Consider the following 17624-nt stretch of genomic DNA (forward strand, 5'->3'; position numbering starts at 1 on the left):
TTATTCCTAAGTATCAACACCCATTGTCAGTATCATCCCATCTACCTAGCTTGGCTTCTCTGGAAGTGAAGTAGTTTCCATACCTGCTTTCCTTCCTCTGAAACCCTGTAGTATTTCCTCTATATCATTCTGTTGAGCAATTTACCCATGTTTTATATTCTTCAATTAATTATACATATCTGTATCTTCTTAAAAGAGATGAATACAGTTGACCCTCAAACAACATGGGGGTTAGGGGTGCTGACTCCCCCTTATGCAGTTGAAAATCCACATATAATTTTTGACTCCCCCAAACTTAACTAATAGCCTACTGTTGACATAAATAGTAGATTAACACATATTTTGTACATTATGTGTATTATATACTGTATTCTTACAACAAAGTAATCTAAAGAAAATGTTATTAAGAAAACCATAAGGCAGAGAAAATGCATTTAAAGTACTGTGTTTGTTGAAAAAATCTACAGATAAGTGGACATATGCAGTTAAGGGTCAGCCATAATTCTTTCCCCCCCGGCCTTTGGATTCTTTCAGTAGAGTATTTTTTTTAATTAACATATAAGGTATTATTTGTTTCAGGGGTGCAGGTATGTGAATCATCAGCCTTAGACAATTCACAGCACTCACCATAGCACACACCCTCCCGAGTGTTTATCGCCCAGCCACCCTATCCCTCCCTCCCCCCAAGCAGCTTGTTTCCTGAAATTAAAAGTCTCTTATGGTTTGTCTCCCTCTCCAGTCCCATCTTATTTCATTTTTCCCTCCATTCCCCCCATGAGTCCCCACCCTGCTTCTCAAATTCTTTGTATCAAAGAGATCATATTATAATTGTCTTTCTCTGATTGACTTATTTCACTCAGCATAATACCCTCTAGTTCCATCCATGTCATTGCAAATGGCAAGATTTCAGTTTTTTGATGGCTACATAGTATTCCTCTGTGTGTGTGTGTGTGTGTGTGTGTGTGTGTGTACAGACACCACATCTTTATCCATTCATTTGTTGATGGACATCTAGGCTCTTTCCATAGTCAACCATAGTTCTTTATAATGTAGTCCCCACCTATGTTAGTTTGAAAGGGCTTCCATAGCCCAGAACAACAAACTGTTTGGCTTAGCACAACAGAAACAATGTTTCCTAGTTTGGGAGGCTGGTAGGATCAGCAGAGTCATGCTTCCTCTGAAGTTCCTAGGACAGATCCGTTCTGGGTCTCTCTCCTAGCTTCTGGTAGTTTCTGGCTGTTCCTAGCTATAGTGGTTTCTCGGCAGCGTAACTCCTATCTGTATAAGGCATTTTCCCTGTGTACATATGTGTCTGTGTCCAAATTTCCTCCATTTTATAAAGACACCAGGCGTATTGGATTAGAGGTCCACTCCAGCATGACCTCATCTTCATTTAATTACAATTAATTACAGTTGCAGTAACTTGTTTGCAAATAAGGTTAATTGTGAGTTACTGAGGTGAGCTTTAGGTGGACATAATCTATAATGCTGCCTAACACAGAACTGTGAATACAATAAATAGTATATTCGTAAGAGAAGTATAAAGAGGGAAATAATATGTGAATAAATAAGAGTATGAATGCTACTTCATTTTCCCATTTCTTTGCTAGTCCTATGGCTTCTCCTCTGAAAGTTCAGATTCGCTTTGCCAGCAGTAATGAGTTTAATAAGCCAGGGCTGCAAATACACAAATGGACAGATATAAATATTTAAGAACCTTACAAAGTTGTTTTTTTATTTCTCAAATTTAACTATATCTTTCAGTGGAACAAATTCCTTTCATTTTTTTGTGCCAAGCACACTTTACTCTATAGAAGACTAGTTTTTACCTAAATATTAAAAAGGATTACAATTTTAGTTCAAGACTATATAATAGACAGAGTGTATTCAGAGACTCCTTCTTCCCGACATTGAAAAATGCAGTATCAAATTACTCTTAAACCATTATTTCCATAATAAGGAAACAGATATATCTGTGTGAAATGACAATCTGGATGACATGCTGAAATGCTTAAGTGCTCAGGCAGGCATAAACAAATTGAAGTGAAAGTCTGAGCAATTATTCATTGAACATAGAGCTTATCATATAGCCAGCTTAAATATATTAAGTGAATAAAAACATCCAGTTACACAGGCACTTGTTAATCCACTGGTAGTCATAAAACTCTCCTTTTGCTTTATAAGCCATAATGAGTCGGTCAGCTTATTATGGCTTTCAGTTTCTTTATTTTTATTTTTTCTATTTCTAAGGGCACTTCCTTTTTAATAGTGAAAACAGTTCTTACAGTGAAGTATACATTAGCAATGCTTACCTCTTCTCTTTGAAATAATGGGTGATTTATCATCAGGACAGGTGTGGGGTTTTGGTTTTTTTTGTTTGTTTGTTTACAAATGACTAATTTATCTCAGCATGCAATCCAATCATAAAAAATTTCAATGACTTAATATCAGTGATGGCTAAAAAGACATGCACACAATTAACACATGCTTCCGTGCCAAGTTTTAAAATATTAAAGGAAGGCAATGATTTTCTTCATCTGTTATGAAGAAAACAGTTAAGTTTAAGAAGACAAGTTGTAGCAAATAATTTTATCCTCACAGAACTGAGATTGGGGAGCCAATAATACAAAGAGGAGACTGCCATAATATATGACGTTTTTGAATTCATGTGGTTATGGTGTTTCTCAGTTGACAATTAGTTTCAGTTTATTTTGTTTTTTAAGTTTTCCCTGATCTTCACAGCAGTGATCTCATTGTATTTCTCCCCCTTTCTCTTTATTTTTATTAACAGCATCACCATTTTCTTAATTAACCAATACCAAATCCTGAGCTTCATTCATCCATTCAACAAATAAATAGCCAGGGATTGCAAACGGGATCTTGGTGGAACTGCTCTAGCATCTAAGGATACAAAGGTAAGACAAGATAACCTGAAAACAGAAAATAAAACAGACACTACTTCACACTCATGAAATGGGAAAAACTGAAAAAGTATAAAAATGCCAACTTTTGTGGAAGATGTGGATTAACAGGAATTATATACCACTGGGGGAGTATAACTTGACATAACAATTTTGGAAGACCTTTTGACTTTGTCTAGGAATGCTGAAGATGCACATAACGGATGCTAAGCAATTCCACTTCTAGGCATATACTCTAAAGAAACGCATGCATGTGCACACCAGGATATAGAAGCATGTATGTAGCCGTAGTAGCGGTAATCCACGTGTGCAGGATCTGTCCCGGCCTTCCAAAAGTGGATATCCAATGAAATGCTAGTGAGAGGTGAATATTTAGATACAGTCATTAGTATTGTTATTTCTTAGGTTTGTTATAATTATTCTTTTCTAGGAATTTAGTTTTCAAAAGTAAAAGAGAGGGTGCTTGGGTGGCTCAGCCTGTTAAGTGACTGCCTTTGGCTCAGGTCATGATCCCAAGGTCCTGGAACCACATTGGGCTCCTTGCTTAGTGGGAGCCTGCTTCCCCCTCTCTCTGCTGCTCTCCCTGCTTATACTCTCTCTCTCCCTCTCTGTGTCAAATAAATAAATAAATGTAAAAAAAAAAAAAAAGTAAAAGGGATAGATACCTCTGGGTGGCTCAGTTGGCTAAGCATCTACCTTCGGCTCAGGTCATGATCCCAGGGTCCTGGGATCAAGCCCCACATTCGGTTCCCTGCTCAGTGGGGAGTCTGCTTCTCCTGGTCCCCCTCCCCCTGCTCATGTTTCCTCTCTCTCTGACAAATAATAAATAAAATATTTTTTTAAAAAAGTAAAGGGGAGAAAGAAGCATGGATAATCATAAAAATAAGATACTCATAAAAATAAAATGAGAACAATATAAGCTAATAGTAAACAGAAATGATAAGGAATCCATGATGATAAAGAAAGCAGAGCAATACAGACTAACAGTAATAAAGAATCCATAAAAAAAATCATAGAAATAAAAACAAAGCTTATTGATGTAGAAAGTAATTAGGAAAACTCTATACTTGGACAATCAGGAGAATTAGCCAATGGGAATATAGTACTAAAGAAATCAGCCGGAACAGGTTTCATAAAGCTGCTCTTGGTAAAACACACACCAAACCCATAATACTATCCTGCACTGAGTTTATATGTTGCCTGGTAGCTTTGAAATTTAAAGGAAGCTTCCAGAACTCCAATTTCTATTTTAAGACTAACTCTGACTGATTCTGCCTTCAGCCGAGGGAAAGGCTAAAGACCTTTGCCATCAAGTGGGTGTTCTGGCACTGGCTTAGACATTAAGTTTGCTATGTGAATTTGCGTGACTTGGCTTATTTTTTTCTGTAGTGTGTTGTATAAAATGAAGAAAATAATAGTGCCTTCCTAGTATTTTGTTAAGATTAATTGAGGTAACATATGTAAAATGCTTAAAGTAATTTCTGAAGCATCAATGTTTTCCTCCCTTTTTAAAAAAAAAATTCTGTTTCATTTTGGATAGTTTCCATTGCTAATGACTCACGGGACCATGTTTTCTTCTGCAGTGTGTCATCTGCTAATAATCTCGTCCAGTGAAATCTTCACTTTAGACATTATAGTTTTTATCTCTAGAGGCTTAGTATTGGTATTCTTTTTTATCTCTATCTTTATATTATGTTTCTGCATAATATAAGTCATCTTTCTTCTCACTTTTTGAACATTTGGAACATGTAAAACTGTGCCAATGCCCATGTCTACTCATGTTATCTCTATGTCATTTCTGAGTGTGTTTCTGGTAATTGATTTATCTCTTCATTTTAAATTGTATTTTTCTGCTTCTTTTCAGGCCTGGTAATATGCAATTAAATTCTAATTACTGGGTCTAGAAATGTTGTATGCCTATAAATATTCTTAAGCTGTGTTCTGGGATACAGTTGTGCTACCTAGGAGAGAGTTTTGTCCTTTGTAGGCTCCTTTTTGAGTTTTGTTAGCCTTTGGTCTAAGGCTAATTTTATTTCCTTCCTGAGGCGAGCCCATTCTGAGTACTCTACATAATAATAAACCTTGCATTTCAAAATTTAACTCTCTGGTAAGTGGAGACACAAACTGTTCCTGGCCCTATGAGAGCTTTTGGAGATTGTTTCCTCTGCTCCTTTCAAGTGGTTCTTTCCCTGGCCTTGGGTAGTTTCCTCACATGCAAGTACTCATCTGTGCTCAGCTGAAGACTCTAGGGGGACTTTCTGAAAACTCTCTGAAACTCACGTTTTTCCCTCTCATGAAACACTATACTGTGCTATGGGAATTCTAACTACCCTGCCTTGCCTGGATTCTCAACCCAATCTCCTCAGCCCAGGAAGACTGCCAATACCTGGAAAAAGAGATGTTTCCTGTATTGTTTTCCAGTTTCTCAGCTATTTCACGTGGCATGATAAATCTGGTCACCGTTCACCCTCTAGGCTAGTAGCAAAAGTCATGTAAGCCATTATTAATAATGACACCTTCCTCTGAATTTTAGCTAGCCCTTAGCATTATACATTGCACAAAGTGAGCCTATATGTATGTATACATGTTTATTAGCAACACAGTTTACTTTATGAGAAAATGGGTATTATTGCCTTCAACAAGGTTTTCAGCTATCTATCTGGTGAAGTTTCATTTCCTGTTCACCCTCATAGTTCCAGAAAGATTCTCAGTTCATCCTTTCACACTTGCCGTCAACCCTCCTCCCTTCTCTGACTCTTTTCTGAACATTTACCCCTGCGTAACAGTAAAAACAATAACACTGCTCTTCTAAATTTTTTGTAGGATTATTGTGATCTTTTCTTTGCAGATTTTGTTTTGCAGCCTTTACTTGGGCTCTCTAGGCTTTAGTTTTCTAAACAAAAGCAGTTGCTTCCCTAAGTAAAATGATTGTGTCAGATGTTGAGATAGGAAGTACAGTGGTTAAGTACTGAAGTTTTTGGAAATTAGAGTGTTTGGTTTCAACTCTGACCTACTGTACCACTTGACCCTAAATGACTTTAGTCGGGCTACCTCTGTGCCTCAGGTTTATCACCTGAAGATAATGGTAATGATGCATCATCTCCAAAGAACTGTTTTGAGAATGGCACAAGATAATGTATTTTAAATGCCTGGTACCATACAATACGTGTAAGTCATATATATTATGAGTAATATGGAAGAAAACATCTTTAAGTTGCTATTTATTAAATCAATTTACATATTAGGAAAACAGAACTCACAAATGTTGAGTGACATGCCTGAGACTTAAGGATCAGTAAGTAACAGAGTCTGAATATGACTTCATCTCTTCTTGACCTCTCAGAAATGCTGTGACTATTGCTAACCCTCATTCTGACTATAATCTACCCTTGTAACAGTTGAGTTCAGAAATAATGTCATTCTTAAAACAGTCAATAAAAATGAGACTATCATAGTACTATGGTATTGGTAAGAGACCTATTTCTACTGCCGATATAGGCTTGAGACCCACTAAGGCTTCTACTAGACTAGAAAACTTGACAATGATATACAGATTTATATCCATGGGGCACCTGGGTAGCTCAGTGGGTTAAGCCTCTGCCTTTGGCTCAGGTCATGATCTCAGCTTCCTGGGATCAAGCTCTACATCGAGCTCTCTGCTCAGTGGGGATCCTGCTTCCCACTCTCCTTCTGCCTGCCTCTCTGTCTGCTTGTGATCTCTCTCTCTCTGTGTCAAATAAATAAATAAAACCTTTAAAAAAATTTATATCCATTACAATGGTTAGAATTAAAAACACTAACAATACCAATTCTTGATCAAGATAAGGAATGACTAGAATACTTCCACATTGCTGGTGAAAATGTGATTAAATACAACCATTCTGAACAGAAGTTTAATATTGATTTATCAAATTAAATATACATTTATCATATGACACAGCAATTTCACTCCTGCATATTTATTCAAAATAAATGAAAACTGTGTACACAAAATAACTTATATGCAAATGTCCCTAGCAGCTTTATGTGGAATAGCCAGAAACCAAAAGAGCCATCAGCTCATTGTCCACCAACATATGAATGGATAAACAGATTGTAAAACACTTATGCAGTGGGAACCTCAGCAATAAAAAGTAACTGCTATTTATACATGTATTAACATGGATGACTTTGAAAGTAAATATGCCTACTGAAAGAACCCAGAGACACAAAAGTGTACATGTGGTGGGATTCCGTTTCACCAAAGTTTTAAGAGAGATAAAGTGAATCTGTAGTGATAGAACTAAGATCAGTGGTGGACTAGGGTAGGGATGGAAACTCATTTGAAATGCAACATGGGAGAACTTCCTATATCTTTATTTTGGTAATGATTAAATGGGTATATATACTTGCAAAAATTTATCAAAATATGCACTTAATATGGGTTCATTTTATTAATGTAAATTAGACCTCAATAAAATTCATTTTTAAAAAAAGAAAATGCAAATGGCAAAATTTTGAAAAATTTTCAAAAAAAAGATGAGCTACATTCTTAGCTAACATACCATTGAAACAGTTTTCAATGAGTACCTCTTAAAAATAGTATGTTCCTTCTAGTTCTTTTTTTTTTTTAAAGATTTTGTTTATTTATTTATTTGACAGACAGAGATCACAAGTAGGCAGAGAGGCAGGCAGAGAGAGAGGAGGAAGTGGGCTCCCTGCTGAGCAGAGAGCCCGATGCGGGGCTTGATCCCAGGACCGATCCCAGGACCCTGGGATCATGACCTGAGCCGAAGGCAGAGGTTTTAACCCACTGAGCCACCCAGGCGCCCCCCTTCTAGTTCTTTTAATTTTCTATGTCTCTTTGCCTGCAATGCTCTTTCCCAAAGTATCAATGAGATTCACTCAAGTACTTCTTAGAGATCTCTGTTGAATTGTTTTCAAGTTAAGAAAGATACTTTCCATGACACTGTATGTAAATTGTCCACCTACTCCCTTTTCCCATCACTCTGTCTCCTTATCTTGCTTGAGTTTTCTTCCTAGCACCTGCATACAATCTGTGTATTTCTTTACTTATTTACTGTCTGCCTTCTCCCACTGCTCAAGTAGGCAGGGTCTTTGTTTCATCCTCTTCTGTATCCTCAGAGCCTAAAGCATGCAGGGGCTCACATGTACTTGCTCAATAATATCTGCTGACCAATTGCAAAGAATGCCAAGGCAAAACGAGTGCACGGTAGTCAGTGAAGAAAGTGGCTGCTGCTGCTGCAGGTCTGGCCGTGGAGTTCAAGTAGAGCAGAACAATGGTCTTGAACCCGGGCTGCAAATTAATAGTACCTGGAGAGTTTTTAAGTAAAACACTGTTCATATCCAGTCCCCGTCACCAGAGGATCTAATTTAACTGGTCTAGAGTTGGGCCCAGACATTAACTTTTAAAAGCTCCCCGGGTGGTGTTAATGTGAAGACAGGGAGGAGAACCACTGACAATGGAAGAACAACCCACCCCTTTCTTTATCTTTTGCTGAGGCCATCTCTTAAGTGTCTTCACGGGCCAAAAACCATGGCTGAGTTCCTGCCCTTAAAAATCAAACCCCTCAATGTTTATAGCAGCAATGGCCACAGTCGCCAAACTATGGAAAGAACCAAGATGCCCTTCAACGGATGAATGGATAAGGAAGATGTGGTCCATATACACTATGGAGTATTATGCCTCCATCAGAAAGGACGAATATCCAACTTTTGTAGCAACATGGACGGGACTGGAAGAGATTATGCTGAGTGAAATCAGTCAAGCAGAGAGAGTCAATTATCATATGGTTTCACTCATTTGTGGAGCATAACCAATAGCATGGAGGACAAGGGGCGTTAGAGAGTAGTAGGGAATTTGGGTAAATTGGAAGGGGAGGTGAACCATGAGAGACTATGGACTCTGAAAAACAGTCTGAAGGGTTTGAAGTGGCGGGGGGGTGGGAGGTTGGGGTACCAGGTGGTGGGTATTATAGAGGGCACAGCTTGCATGGAGCACTGGGTATGGTGAAAAAATAATGAATAATGTTTTTCTGAAAATAAATAAATTGGGGAAAAAAAAAAAAATCAAACCCCTCTGGGGCGCCTGTGTGGCTCAGTCATTAAGCCTCTGCCTTGGGCTCAGGTCATGATCCAGGGTCCTGGGATCCAGCCCCACCTCAGGATCCCTGCTCAGCAGGGAGCCTGCTTCTCCCTCTCCCACTCTCCCTGCTTGCGTTCCCTCTCTTGCTGTCTCTCTCTCTGTCTGTGTCAAATAAATAAAGTCTTAAAAAAAATCCAGTCCCCTAAGCAAGGAAGAGCAGGGAAGACTTATGAGGCATTTATATTAGTATCAAATATCTGTTTGTGCCAGTGTGTGTATCTACAAGTGTAAAACTGTGTCTGTGAGTGTGTGTCTCTGAGAGAGAGAAAGAAGGAGAGAGAGTGTGTGTGCATGCATGTATGTGTTCACCATCCTGAAGTATTTGAAACATGCTTTTGGATTTATTCAGAGAGATCTACAATGTAGTTGGATGTTTAATAATTTATCTAAGTGCCATGCCATGGGTTTGGTTGGCATGGTAGCATGATTTTTTAAGTGTTGTGAGGAAATAGCCTCCAGAACAACTGTCCTTTCTCTTTCGGCTGGTGCACAGCTATGGGGGTGGTAGACTGCGGGTTGCAGAGAGTGTGCAAGGATGTCTCTGAGATAACCTCATGGTCCAGAAGTAAGTGATTGAGAACCAATTTCAGTCTGAGGCTGAGGTGAGAGACCAGGAGTTCAGTGATGGGATAAGGTAGCAAGGGGACAGTCAAGAAGATCAAGGGCATGGGTTTGAGAAAAGAGAGGAGAAACTGAAGCAATAGATACTGCAAGTGCTATGATGCAGGCAGAATCTCGTCAGTAGCTTCCTGGGGGTATGGACAGGACCTCCTGTTGTCACCACCATACCCTACCCATGCCATTAAGACAGCATTAAAAATAAAATAGAGCAGTGAAAGGAGCAAAGCTAAACAAAGCAAAACAAAAAATATATATCATTTAATTACTTTGTCTACATAGTGCACATATGTTGGGAATTAATTTTTTACTAAACAGACTGTTTAGCCTGACTTTACTCTTTGGTTGAATCAGTCTAGACCATTAGACATTGAAAAAAAAAAAGGTCTTACTAAAATGAGCTAAAAAAGACTATTCACATTTTTAAAATGCTAAAATAATTTTAAGTAGGCAATTTACTGCAAGTTAGGAATAACTTTTTAATAATTTTTAATACAGTTGCATAGAAAAGACTTGAATTTTTTACAGCATAAATATTAGCAGATAGTTTTTCACAGTACAAAGAATATACTTTGGTAAATAGAATATGTCTTCCTCGCAGGGAAAAATGTACATTTATTGGAGAGTGTTCTTACATTGAAAGGCAAGTGATATCTAATATACTAACTGATCATAAAATATAAATGACATTTACATCAAATATTAGATGAGGATAAACAGGAAGATATGGTAATAGACATTATGATATAGACATTATGAAAATTAAAAAATAAGATTTCAATTATAGCAAAAGAACCAACCGTACTAGTTTAAATATATCTAGCTCTCACTAGTTTTTGACAGCATTTTAAAATGTCCTGGGGCACCTGGGTGGCTTAGTCAGTTAAGCGTCTGATCTTGGTTTTGGCTCAGGTCATGATCTCAGTGTCCTGAGATTGATCCCCAAGTCCGGCTCTTCACTCAGTGGGGAATCAGCTTGAGGATTTCGCTCTCCCTCTTCCTGTGCCCCTCCCCCTGCTTAAGCACACACTCTTTCTCTCTCTCAAAGAAATAAATAAAACCTTAAAAAAAAAAAAGTACTCATATTTCCAAATACAATAAGAAATGGAAGAATTCTTCAAACAAAATGATTGAATCACATTCTTAGTGAAGCTTTCTGTGAACTACTCTAATTACCAGGAAACTCTCTTCAAACTCTTTGTCAGCCAGGGTCCAATCAGGAGCCAGAAATCACACAGTAATTTCGACAGGGAAGGTTTATTTAATATATGAAGAAATATGAAGGGCTTTTAGGGAATTAGCCACGCAGGGGGTAAAAGGAAAACTCTAAAGAATACACTACAACTAAGAAAGAATTCCAGGAATGAAACAAACTTGGAAAGGGGCGCCTTCTCAAGGCTAGAGTTCCGTTGTTGTTCCAGAGAGTACTGTTGAAGTACAGTGGAGGCTAGAGAAAGTCACTGCATTCCCAGAGCCAGAGCTAGCCCACAGTCCGTGATCTGAGGCTGGTAGGCGAAGAGCTTCCTGATGATGTCAGTGAAAGTCACTGGGAAGCTGGTTGGACTCCAACAGAACTCACTGGAAGCTGCTGCCTGAGTGGGAGGGAATGAGAAGATGCTGCTGAACCCATCAGAAAGACATGTAGGCACCCAGGGAACTCGTGGAAGTCACTTGAGGGGGCAAGGGGTGGTGGAAGGGACTCTGAGAATCTCGAGAAAGATGGGGTACTGTCCAGGAAGCCAGATGCAGCCCCGAGGAACTGCAGGAAGGCTTCCCCAGAGACGCTGCTTCTGGGTGCTGTCTGTGCCAGTCGACCACCACAGGAGCTGCTCTAAGGAGCCCAGCAGAGGAAGAGAATTCCCTTCCTCCTGTAGTATCCCACACCCTCTACTGACAAAGCTTAGTATTGGGCCATCTAGCCAGGGAGAAGCCTCAGTATGGCAGGGATGGCAATGAAGGGTATATTTAGAAGTGAGAGGTAATTGATAACTGGCACACTCCCCAAATTTCTAATAACATTCACCTCAAACTACTTACAGTTTGGAGTTCTGTTTTTGAATATCTGCTTATTGTGTTATAAGATCTTTCATGACTAGTTTTGATATAAGTTTGTTACAAAATGATCTATATCTAGCAACTCCTCTTTCAAAATCAGTTTCTAATAAATTAAAAAACCCAGAATAGGGGCACCTGGGTGGCTCAGTGGGTTAAAGCTTCTGCCTTCGGCCAGGGTCATGATCCCAGGGTCCTGGGTTCAAGCCCCACATCAGGCTCCCTGCTGGGCAGGAAGCCTGCTTCTCTCTCTTCCACTCCCCCTGTTTGTGTTCTCTTTCTTGCTATGTCTCTCTCTGTCAAATAATAAATAAAATCTTTAAAAAAATATATCATTAGCCCTCCAAAAACTTCAGTGGCAATGATTAATTCATGGTTAATATTTCTTAGATACTTTGAAGATAAAACTTAGTAGATACTTAGTACTTTCATTGTTACATGAGGATCGATGCATTATTAAGGAGTAAAAATAACACTAATACAATTTTTTATCATCTACCAAATGATCTACGGAGATCAGCACCTGGTTTGTACCTGCCTACCCATGGAAGTTTATGAGTCCCCATTTTCTGAACAGAAGAGGGCCTCTTCTTAGTCCTGTCTCTCTAAGTTCAAGCAACTGACTTGATGTCTCACTCTGGAACATTTATGATGCTGTATACAGCAAGAGCTGTATAATTTTCCATCCCAGACTCAACTTGGGGTTTTATATACTGTGTATATTTTTGTAATCTCTGTCAAGGTAAATGTAATACCATTAGCACAGTGAGTGGAAACTCATTGGAAGCCTGATATGCCTCAGTGGCTGCTTCCGTAAGTAGTAGTTGATGTTCAAGTTGCCTTGATTGGGGGCCATTTAGTTTTTTGCATAGAAAATTTTGGGTGTGCTAGGAAATTTAACTTTCAATGTAGGAAGTTCAGAGACATGATAGAGGTTCTACTGTAAACTCTGATAGATTCTTGTTCCAAATAAGTCCTTGTGGACTGTGCCATCTGTGAGGAATCCCAGAGCAAATGTTTACATTTTATATACACTGAAGAAATTTTTCTCTAATTTGCCTAATCTATAGTAGCATTTCTGAGTGTTTTCAGTTTTCCATGTGTGTGGTTTCCATTTATCTGCAATTATTAGTATTCTAATAATTTCTAATTTCAATTTGAAAATATATATAAATTATATATATTATTATATTATATTAATATTATATTTATATTATATTTATATTATTATATATTATATATAATATATAACTAAGTTGAATGAAACTAATTCACTTTCAGCTTTAATAAATCCCATGTGAACTTTAAAAAATATTACTCATGTTGAAAGTCACCTTTTAATAGGGAATATACAAAATATTTAGACAAATATCCTTAAGGCAGTAGAAGAGTTTAATGTTCTCTTAAAAATATCATGGAATAAAATAATATTGGAATAATATTAAACATGGAATAAAAAGAGAAAAATCAGCCACTTTTCTAAATTTTTTGTCTTATAAAGTTTTAGTTGCAAATGCTGTTTATTTGGAATATTGAATAACTGAGGAGAGAAGTGCTTTCCAGAAGTCCATGGCAGTTCATCAGGATGAATAGCTAGGTATACAGAAAGACAGACCTTTATTGCCATGCTGCCAAAACACGATGACTGAAAGCAAACAATCTCAAGGTCATAATAAAGAGCCAACCTTCCTAGTAATCTTTCCATTGAACTCAGTTTAGTACCTTCTTACTACTCATCAAACACATCTAAACAAATGAACCTACTGATACCATTTGTTTCACAATTGACCCACTTAATAAAAGAGAATTGTTTCTTTGCTCAGTATTTGAGAGGATAATGGAATCTATAATGGCCCAAAGTACTGTACTCTATCTTATTTATAGAGATATTCCAACATAAACATGTATATAAATGTACTGTAAAACATATAGATTATTTGTTTGTACTTAACATAACTCCTTGATGTACTTTCACGTTGTTTGGCTCTAAATGGTATGTTTACAAAAGAGTGGGGAAAAAAATAGTCAGCACTTGAATCTACAGCAAAAAATGTTTCGCTACTTATGGCGTGTTCCCTCACAAAATGCAAAGTGCATTCAAATAGACTATCTCCTTCATACTATAAATTGAGTCACTGCAGGATCCAGGTTCCCACTCATGGTACAAATTCTCTGAGACCAAACAAGCAGGAGAAAGGACACTTCCCCACTGCTTGGTGCCCCAAAGAAGCAACACCAACCTTCAGAAGATAACAGCCACAGGGTGGGGGATGGGGTAACTGGATGATGGGTAGTAAGGAGGGCACATGTTGTGATGGTCACTAGATGTTATACACAACTAAAGAATCATTGAACATTACATCAAAAATTAATGATATACTATATGTTGGCTAATTGAACATAATAATAGTAATAAAAGTGAGACACAAAAGGACGAATATTGTATGACTCCACTTAAATGAAGTACCTTCAGAGTCAAATTTATAGAGACAAAGTAAAACCATACTTGTCAGGCACTGGGTGGGGGAAGAAGTGGGAAGTTATGGTCTAAGGGGTACAGAGTTTTAGGTTGAGATAATGAAAAAGTTCTAGAAACAGATGGTGATTATGGTCGCATGGTAACTAGAATGTACTCAGTGTCACTGAACTTACATTTAAAATGACAAATTTCATCTTATGTATATTTTGCCATGATAAAAAAAAAGGCAGTAACAAATTGCAATGAGATACTACTGTACACCCACTATTATTGGTATTATGAAAAGAAGAAACCTTAAAAGAACGAGAAAGATGGGGCGCCTGGGTGGCTCAGAGGGTTAAAACCTCTGCCTTCGGCTCAGGTCATGATCCCAAGGTCCTGGGATCGAGCCCCGGGTTGGGCTCTCTCCTTGGTGGGGAGCCTGCTTCCTCCTCTCTCTCCACCTGCCTCTCTGCCTAGTTGTGATCTCTGTCTAATAAATTAAAAAAAAAAAAATCTTAAAAAAAAAAAAGAAGGAGAAGGAGAAGGGAAAGGGAAAAAAAAAAAAAAACCAGCCTCGGTTGCCGTTAGCTGACTCAATGCAGTGCTGATAATGTCGCACAGTGTAAAGCTAGACCCCCTAATGAAGGTCACTTCATAGAGGTCAAGCCCCTGTGTTTTCTTTCAGTGGTTGTGCCAAACTTTTGTGAGCCATATAATAATGATAATAAGTATACTAACAGGAAATGGATTCAAAACCCCTGAATCTGTCCAGAGACCACAGATGCTTGTGTGCTTTTCTCAGAGAAACATTTGCTGTCATCTTCACGGAGAGCTATTTTCTTCCAAACACATTGTAAAAATCTCTGACAATACTTCCGCTGGAAAAGTTCACCTGATAAAGGGACATAAATGTAGGACCAGTTCAGGTAAACATTGTCTGGAATTTTGAGCCCCTCTGAGTTATTTCTCCTTTTGCAAAGCCCAGGATATCCGCTTACCATTTCTGGTTATATCTTCTGCATGCCAAAAAATGCAAATCCTATTGAATGCTTAAATCCCAACCAATCACAATTAATTAAGTGAATTTCTGTGAAGCAGTGTGACCTAAATGATATGGGAATTACGACATCCAGGGCAGAGCTAAATGATGGAAAGATTCACTCCAAACCCAGTGAAAACTGTCATTTCACTTACAGGATCCCATTTACAATGTGGAGAGTCTGGAAGTCATTGTCAAGACCAATCACCTCAAGCTTTCTGAAAACCCTGACATTCGCACATTGATTATATGATCACCTGAGTAAGGTGGAAATGCAAGCCGCTCCTTGGCTGTTCAAGAGTTAGTTTATGAGCTAACTAGTCCTGGAGGCCTTACCTATTTCTCTTTGATTGTTACACTTAAAAAAAAAATGCTCCTGAGATAAAAACTTTAATTGCAATTAGAATTTTATATCTATTTTATCATCAACTCCCCCATGCCAAGCCCAGTCACACAAATAACACGTAAGGCATAAAAAGAGATGGCTACTACGAGTGACAGATAAATCTGGCAAAATCATCCTAATATTGATGAGCATCAGGCCCTTATTTGGTTTCTTCTCAGCATATGCCCTTTTCATCCATGCTACTGCTCTCCTTCCCTCTCCAAGTACCTTCCCCAGATTTTATTTATTTATTTAAAAGATTTTACTTATTTATTTGACAGAGAGAGAAAGATCACAAGTAGGCAGAGAGGCAGGCGGTGGGGGGGTGGGGAGCAGACAGAGAGCCTGACGTGGGGCTCGATCCCAGGACTGTGAGATCATGACCTGAGCTAAAGACAGAGGCTTAACCCACTGAGCCACCCAGGCGCCTCCCCCACCAACAGATTTTATTAATAGAGTTTTTGTTCTCAGCAAACTAGACAAGCATGGCAGTGGTTAATTTTAAGTTTACCTAATAATGCAAAGCTTACTATCTTTCAGAAAGGCATTTGCATGATGGGACTTGAGTTCAATTTTTGGTTTTCATTGTTCCATGAGCTATGTCAGGATGCTTTTTTTCATCACTTCACATCCTCTGAGCTCCATGTTTTAATGTAGCCACTGGAATAGTTACAAGTCTACGAATTTTGGCAAACTCTGATCAGATAAAATTGAAATGCATTCCTCAACTTTGTACCATGCGCTTTTCATTTTCTGTCTTGAGGCTCCAGAATACTTTATGTAGGACACCCAGTAGGACCTTCTTTGTACCCAGCTGTGTGAAAGGACACTTTGTGTGGAAGAAGAAGAAATCTGAAGTGAGAACGTACATCATCCTGAGAAGTGACCTGTCATCCAGTCATCTGAGCAGGTGTTTAACAGGAAAAGACTGAAGATCAGTGGTAAGGAAGTCTTGGTGGAGAAATATGGATGGCCAACTAGGAGGAAAAACAGGTAAAGATTTCTGTATTACCAGGAAGTAGCCCTCATGGAGGAGGATCTAAACAAATAGACAAAATGATCACCCTACTTTCATCATAAGCACCCCAGAACTGGAAAAATGGGTACACCAAGGGGGAGTACCTTGATGGCAGCTGTGGTGACTCTATATAAGCCCAACAGCAGGGAATCCTGCACACTAAGGTATATCTAATTAATGATACTGCCTCTAAGTATCCAACCTGTTAGGAACAAACCATCACTGAGCCTTGGGTATAGGGGAAGGTACATTAAATGAGTCCTCATCAGTTTGGAAGGGTCAAAAGTTCATCTTTACAAAGATTAACTACCTATTCTAGGTATGTGCTCACCTTGACTGCTCACAGAGTCTTTGTAAACACCACTGCCTGAGGATTTACGGAATGCCTCATCCACAAATATGTCATCCTACATGGCACAGCACCTATCCGGGCACATACTTCACAGCAAAGGAAGCATGAGAATGAGCCCATTGCCATGGGATCAAATGTGTTGTGTTGCCTGGTGCACCATACAGAAGCTAACCTCATACAGCACGGCAATGCCCTTCCAATACCACGGCGGCTGAAGTGTCATTTTGGAAGCACATTCTGGAAGAACGGTGCACTGTCCTTCAGGATATGGGAAATGCATTAAATCAGGAACTGTTCTATATGCTGTTTCCCCAAAAGGAGGAAACTGTGAGTCCAGGTACAGAAGAATAGAAGCAGAAGGGCCATTATCCTCAGTGACCCACTGAGGAACTTAATATTTACCATTCCCACAACTCTGGGTTCTGTAGGGTTAGAGATCTGTTCTCCAAAGGAGATGTGTTCTGCTGAGGAACACAGTAATGATCCCATTGAACTGTAAACTGCAGTGGCCACCAGGATACCTTTTACTCCTTGTGTCTGGGAACCAACATGCAATAGGAGAAATCATCTTCTTTGGGGGAGAAATTTACCCTATTCAGAAGGACATAGTACTGTTTTATTACACTTTGGAGG

Source organism: Neovison vison, chromosome 12 (genome assembly GCF_020171115.1).
Source record: "Neovison vison isolate M4711 chromosome 12, ASM_NN_V1, whole genome shotgun sequence".
NCBI classification, from domain to species: Eukaryota; Metazoa; Chordata; class Mammalia; order Carnivora; family Mustelidae; genus Neogale; species Neogale vison.